This window comes from Apteryx rowi, unplaced genomic scaffold (assembly GCF_003343035.1).
Source record: "Apteryx rowi isolate R43461 unplaced genomic scaffold, aptRow1 scaffold_432, whole genome shotgun sequence".
NCBI classification, from domain to species: domain Eukaryota; kingdom Metazoa; phylum Chordata; class Aves; order Apterygiformes; family Apterygidae; genus Apteryx; species Apteryx rowi.
Genome location: NW_020450686.1, coordinates 528,180 through 535,548, shown reverse-complemented (window position 1 = coordinate 535,548; position 7,369 = coordinate 528,180).

Genomic DNA, 7,369 nt, shown 5'->3' with positions numbered 1-7,369 from the left:
GTAGATTTTGAGTTTGATCTGATACATTTTTGTGACAATGTACAAGGTTGACTTAGTTTGTTTTTTTTAATTAACATGATTAGGAAATGAACCTAAGTCTAAGGCCTGCTGGAAACCAGTAGCATAGTTTCCTTTGCTATATCATCAAATAATTTCTCTGAGCAAGCAAAATAGCCAGATTGCATTAAGGAGCACACAACAGTACTTGTTATGGTCTGAGCAGCTCTTAAAATGCTTCCTTGTTTCTGTGCCATGACGCCATGAAACCATCTGCAAAAATTAATAGACCAGAGTGAAATGAAAATGTGTTTTGAGAGAGATTTAGGATTGCTTAATGAAAAAAAGAAAATTCTGGATGTCTTTGCAGCTGAGCAGCAGACAAAGTAACAGTCATAATATGAGATACAACTTAAATATAGATATACAGGCTGCCACAGGACTGAGGATGCATTACCTAGATTTTTTACTGCTAAGTGACCTGACTGTTGAAGGGCTGGCAGATAATTTTACCTGGTATTTTTATTATTCTTCATAGCCATGTGATTACATAAACAAAACAAATGCTTATCTTAAAAATATGTAGCTGTTCTGGCTCCCTCAAGCTAACTTACTTGCTGAGTATTTCTTGAAGAAAAGTTGAAGTACTTGCTTAGAATACATTTGTGAGGGGGTAAGCCTCAATCCATCCCTCCTCCCCCAGCTATTACTGCAATATAGTGACTGTGGTTCTAAAAAATATGTTAGTTTAAAATGCTGCTGGGTGACAAATGTTGTGAATCTTCTGCATACATCCATGGGAGCTCTTGTCTGAACGTGAAGTACAAGTTTTACCCACGTGCAGAGTTTTAATTCTATGTGGAAGTAGAGACTGTGTATTCCATTGGATATTCTGTTTGTATGTGACTTCTGTATACCAAGTGCATTTTGTTTGTTCGTTTTTTGTTGGAGATTTTTTTTCCTTTTGCAATTACAATAAATATTCAAGAGACTATATTCATGAATTTTTCAGTTGTTGTGACATGGTCTTACCCTTCTCCTCCCTCTGTTTTTTTTCTTTTCAGTAACAAAAAACTGTGAGAAAATTACTTCATTTTTGACAAAATAATGGACAGCAATACCACATCTATTCATTTCAGGACTCTCCTTCAGTACCATTGATAGGTATTAGTTCTGTCTTCATCCTATAGAATTTGTCGGAAATTTTGCTCTAGGACTGTGTAGGAGAAAGACTGGGCATCTGCCTACCAAAAGCACAGAACATAGGCCACCATGGGACCTGGTGCTAACTTAGCAAATTCTTTTCACTATATGCAAATTGATGAAAGGTTTTGTTGCTATGCAGCAGGGCTTTTAAAGTAAACTAAGAAGCTCTTATAAAACTTCCCTGGAGAGGTAAAAAGGAGAAGGTTTGCCCCTCCCCTGTGTCTGGGTACTTTTGCCTGAAAGCTACCTGCACTATTTGGACCTTCAGTGTACAGCACTGTGCTTGTCACAGTGCGACGTCCCAGTCCACACAGTGTTCAGGCTGAAGAGTCTGTGTGCAACAGTGCTGGGGCAGCCCATGTGCTGGCCCTTTTGCATGAGGTGAAGGTTTTTCTTTTTGCTTTTCCTTGTGTAAGTTGTTAACCAGCACCTGGTTGGAAGATGTTATTATTCGGCCAGATAGGCTTGGGCTGCATGATCCATATTAATTGTGGGGGTGGTATTTCACACACATTGTAATATATCACTGTCCAGGAATTGCTTTTTTCTAGACACACAGACATTCTTGTACTTTCTTGAGCCCTACTGTGACTCTTTCTCTTTTTTACCTTCCCTCCACGTAAGTCCTAATCTTGCACCTTACCTGTTGAGCAGGTCACACTCACCATCCCCTGTGTCCCACCAGGTCCTGCTCTCAAGCCTACAGCTTCCAGCAGTCCGCTAGCAAACTCCTTTAGCTCATGTTCCCCCCTCACTATTCCATTATGTTTTGATCAAGTTCTCCAGCTCTTCTAGGGTATTTACATCTCATCTGCAGAGTAAACATTGCCCAGTGAATGCCCAGTTCTCCCTTAACATGAAGGGTTTACTAGCGCATCGTGCTGGACCTTGTATCTCTAAGCAGGTTTTGTTGAGGGGGTGGGGGGGGTCTATCTGCGTGGCTCGCTGCCCCGGCTCTTAGGGCTTCTCTTTCTGGCACTGACTCACATCGTTGTATCACCTCTGGGAATGAAACTCCCTTACTCCTCCCAGCTACCTGTTGAGCTTAGTTTCTTCTCCATCCACTTTCCTCCTGCCGTTGCTCTGTGAAATCGGTCCTAATATAGCTGCTCTGCCTGCTAGGGTGAGGGAAGACAAGAGAATGAGGGGTGAAAGGGGTAGGACGGGGGAAAGGAACAGACTGAATTCTGATTGGTACCTTGCAATTAGGGAATTGCTGTATTTTTGAATACGTCAGGTCTTTGAACACATGGAACTAGACTAGAGAAAATCACAGATGGGTAGATGATATGGTGATCTACTAGGAAAAAAAAACTGTTTCAATGACAGGTGTTTCTTGCTCAAGAGAACCCATTTTATCTTATTTCCAGTCAGAAGCCTGGGGCCAGAGCTTGGAAAGTTGCCAACTGCCAAAGCAAAAGATGTCAGCAAAGACATTGGAAAGGGCAGATAAGAAGTGTTACACAAAAGATTCATGACTGAGTAAGGAAGGGCAAATGGGTGTGATTTCACAGTGAGGAGGGGCTGGATGATTTAGCAAAGGCATCCACCAAAATCAAGAAGGACAAACTGTAGGTTCACACATGACTGAAAGGATGCTGCAGGTTAATCAGAGAACTAAGATCAGTAATGCAGGGAGGGTTAGTTATATTTATATAGATCAGTGCAACTCTTGATCTGTAAAGTGAAAAACAAAGGTGTTTTCAGAATTCTTATGACATGTCTTGCTATATGTGTGTGTGTGTGTGTGTGTGTGTGTGTGTGTTTGCACCTATGCAAGCTCCTGAAGAACTAAACAGTAAACCAGCAGATTCACAGCTTACCTGGTGAACATTAGGAAAGGGTGTGTTTTAAGCCATAGTGAATTCAGGTCATCAGTGGTAGGCACAGGATACAGGAAGCTGGACTGAGGTCCTATCATCCGTGATGTGCTAGGCAGAGGGTCTGCTTAGTGCCTGGTCCCAGAGCACCTGGGGTCCATCCAGGCTCGAGAGGCTGGAGGTGTGGCAGGTCGAGCAGACGTCCCAGCCCAACGGCCAACCGACCCCAGGTGAGAGCTCGGGCAGCTCTGCCAGCTGGCACAGTAGAAGGAAAACTGCACCAGAGACCTTTCCAACAATGGAAAAAAGTGTGGAAGGGCCAAAACCCTGTCATTAGGAAGATAAGAGCCATTTTCTTGGAGGGTTAGAAATTGTAGGGCTACGCTGTTCTTCCTTAGTAACAGCTGCCCCAAGGAAGGATACTCAGACAAAAAAGGACCCTGGGCAGGCGAACGATCAGCAGGACACACCAACATAATGAGGCAGTGCAGTCAGCCTGCTACGCCTTGGCTGGACGTAGACATAAGTATTCTCATACCAAAGTAACCTTGTTCTGTGGCCTGTGCTGGGGTGCCGGGTTTTCCGAGCCCCAGGAAGTGTTTATGCACTTGTTTTAAACCAGTACTTGTGGTTAGAAGATAAGTCTATAAATAGCTTCAGAATCATTTGGGGATGCCACACAGGATGTCTGCCTTTAGCCAGTCTCTTAAAGCTTTAATGCTTAAACGAGGTTTTAGGAAAGTAACTTCAGGCAGCCATTTTTTAAAACCTTGCCCTGTTTTTCTTTCATGAAGATGTACTCTAAGAGGAAAGCTGGCTACAGCATGTCTGCACTGTTACTGTTATCTTTAATATTTAACAAGCAAGAAAATATCCGGTCTCTGACCCCAATAGTACACAAGCCACTATACAGGCATTATCGCAGGTCTGCAATGCAACACCTCTCCCCAAAGGGAGCGTGCAGCAGCCTGTGCTGCTCCGCACGCTCTGAACCAAAATTGCCCTGGGAACAGGGAGGGAGCAATTAGCTGAGGCAACATCTGTCGGGTGTCTGAGGTGGAATTTTCCTTCAGGCCATCTCTTCTATTTCCACTGGGGAACAACATCAAAAATTGTGCAGAAAATAAAGCCCATTTCAAATTACAGTTTGTTTTATCTACTTAGTAATTAAGAACAGAAAGAGGAGTTCTCTGGCATCTTCCTTGCATGAAGACACATAACCATCCACATGCCACCTGGCAAAACAGAAAAACACTAACGTTTTACTTTATAACTTAAGCAGCACACAACAAATGTGCTTTGTGTCCATGCAGGGTATAAACAGCTGCACTAATGTTACTGGCAAGCCAGTTACACAACTGTCACCCCTCAGGGAACGGGGAACATGGACCATCTACAAGGATGGAGGTACTTGTTCAGCTCTCTTCCTTCTCCCCATAGCGATGGCGCTCACCTCCACTTCGCAGCACAGGGAACAGGCTGCCCTGGCCCTGCGCCAGCCTGGCCACGGCCTTCTCCAGAGCTGCGGATTCAAACACCCGCCAGCTGGGCGATGTAGCACCAAGGAGGAAGGCAAATGCACAAGGGGTCTCCTATCCCCATCCACCTTTTAAAAGAAAAACAAGTTGTTTCACAGAGTCTTCACTTCACTTTATCAGTTCCTCGGGTGGCCATCTCAAGCCTGCAGGATGGTACCAAGACTCAGGCCATACGCAGGATTTCAGACATATCCTTCCTTTCTGTGCCTCCTGCGTTTTGGCCAGCAGGCTGGCTGCTCTCAGCTCTCTTCTCAGGTGCCTCCTGCACCTCGGGTTTTAGGGAATGTGAGCACCTGCCTTTGGGATGTGGCTTCCAGCCTGCAAGTTGGGTCCCCAGTTCCCTTTCTGAATATGACCCCAACTTTTCTTCTACCAGTCACTTTCCCAAAATACAACAGTAGAGAGCTTTCCAATTGTATTAGCAGATAATGGTTTCGTTATTACATTTCAGAGGCAGCTAGAAAGGCAATTTATTAACCTGCTAACCACTCTCTGTTGCATTATCAATCTTTGCTAAAGGTAGTCCCCTCACACACAGTCCCATAATGTAGAAATCACTAAATCACAGTGCTGAAGGTGTCTGCTAACTGTTACCAAAATGAAATGGAGAAATCACAGAACTACATTTTGGAGACTCACTGGCAGCAGAACTTCCCTCTGCACTGAACTCACTAATGGCCTGACATCGCAAGCCCATTTCTGTCACCTTGTTAGAGTCAGATGCCTCACTGCTAGACAAATAGGTGGTTTTCCTTCCTTTGACTGCTTATATTCAAAGAGAAATTGTGACTTTTTTTGTGCTGGGATTCTGGGAAGTGATTGTTGTTTTTGAAAATGAAGTACAGATCAAATAACCAAAAGAGCTATTCACTATGCCAGGAAAGGTATGGACAACTGTTACGTGTGAATAATGAGCCATATATTGCATGTGTGCATGATTACAAGAGTCAAGTCACAGCAGAAAAAGACAGCTGGGCCTGGATGGTTTTGATGACCACAGATACCTCATCAAGCTCAGCAAAGCTGCATCCAAGCATGAGCAACAGAAACTATGATCTTGTGGGCAGCCGCTCTTTCCTGATTGTCTGTTTGTCTTGAGCCACCCTTTAGCAACCCTTTATGTTCCAGCCATGAGGTTTCCGTACACTGTATTTGCTTGCGCTTTCCGGACAGGTGTTGTTCCATCACAAAAAGTGTGGACTCACACAGCTCAGCTAATGTTATTGCTAAAATAATGGTCAGATAATGCTAAAAATAAGAAGGTCTGGGGAAAGGGCAGGGAAAGGGAAGAAGGAGTATCGGTCTGTGAGAGATGCACAAAATCTTGGTGTAAAAAAATACTCTTCAGGAGTAGGAGTAAAATTAGTAAATTAGGACTGATCCAATCCCTTCTTCCATTTTAGAGGTCCAAGGCTTCTGGCAAGTCAAAGCCCTTATGTGTGCAGTGGTAAAGTTTGCTGTGGGGCTTAAATGCAAGGCTAAGCATTCCGGGGTACAGAGATCACCTCTGCTGGGAGGAAGGGGGTTCACAAGAAAAGTCACTTGATGAAACCCCTTGCTGCTGTGGTCAGAGTGTGGCCAGTCACAACACTAGCCCTGTTATTTCAGCATGACATTGAACTGCACTGCGCTGTCTGTGCTTGAAGGGTTCATCTAGAAAATCTTCTTCCCTCTCTTCTGCCTCCGTCCTTTTCTTTGGACTGAAATAAAAATCAAACGTCAGAGACACCTTTTAACTCACTGACACCTCTGGTCTCACAGGAAGAACTACCCCTTGTGTTATGTGATAGCACCTACAGGTGTTACTGGCTAAAAATCTCTTCCCGCCTCCCTCCCAGTCACTTCTATTCCCACATCACTTGGGAAGGAAGAGCGGTTGCCTTCCTCCTGCATGGTTTATAATTGCATTAGATAGCCCTCTAATGTGTATGTGCCGTAAATGCACCTAGCTGCATCTCAGCAGCCCGTGCAGAGCCACGTGGGAGTGCCTGTGCCCTGTCACCTCTCAGTAACAGCAACGGGAGACACCAGCACATGAGAGAGGGGAAATCAACCCTTTTGTATAAAATTACCTAAGAGAAATAAGTTCAGAAGAATCTAGATCAGAAGTGACTTTCCTGACTGCAACTGCAGACCGAAGGATAGCCACTTGCCTTTTCATAGCGCACTGGGAGAGCTGCTTTCCAAAGGGGAGGTTGTTCTTTTTTTACTTCAGTATTTGTTATGAGTATTACTGTGTGATGGGCGAGTGAGGAGGAACTGGTGAGCCAGCTTAGGACTGCAGCCCACCCCTGGATGGCCACACTAGACGTAAAAGATATGTTCTTCATGGTCCTGCTAATAAAAGAAGATAAAGACAAATTTGCTTTCACCTGGAAAGGCATTCAATATACCTTCACTCGGCTGCCCCAGGGATACAAACACTCCCCCACCATTGCTCATAACGCATTAGCAAAGGTCTTAGATTCGCTCGGTACAACCCCTGGAGTAAAAGTCTATCAATACATAGATGATATACTAATAGGGGGACCTGAATGGATAGCAGGAGCAGAGGCAATCCCTGAAAAGGTGCTCGAGACTTTAGAAAAATTCAAAAACCCAACTTGTAAAAAGGAGTAACAGTAAGCAAAATAGAGTGGGACAGAATAGGAGAATGGCTACATATACAGCGAGGACATTCAGGGGAAAAGGATTTAGTAAAAGAAAGCATAGCTCGAGGATGGCCCATAGATATAACAACTGCACGACGAATCATAACAGCCTGTCCTCAGTGCCAACTAAGATTAAAAAGGGATCATCCAGAACAGC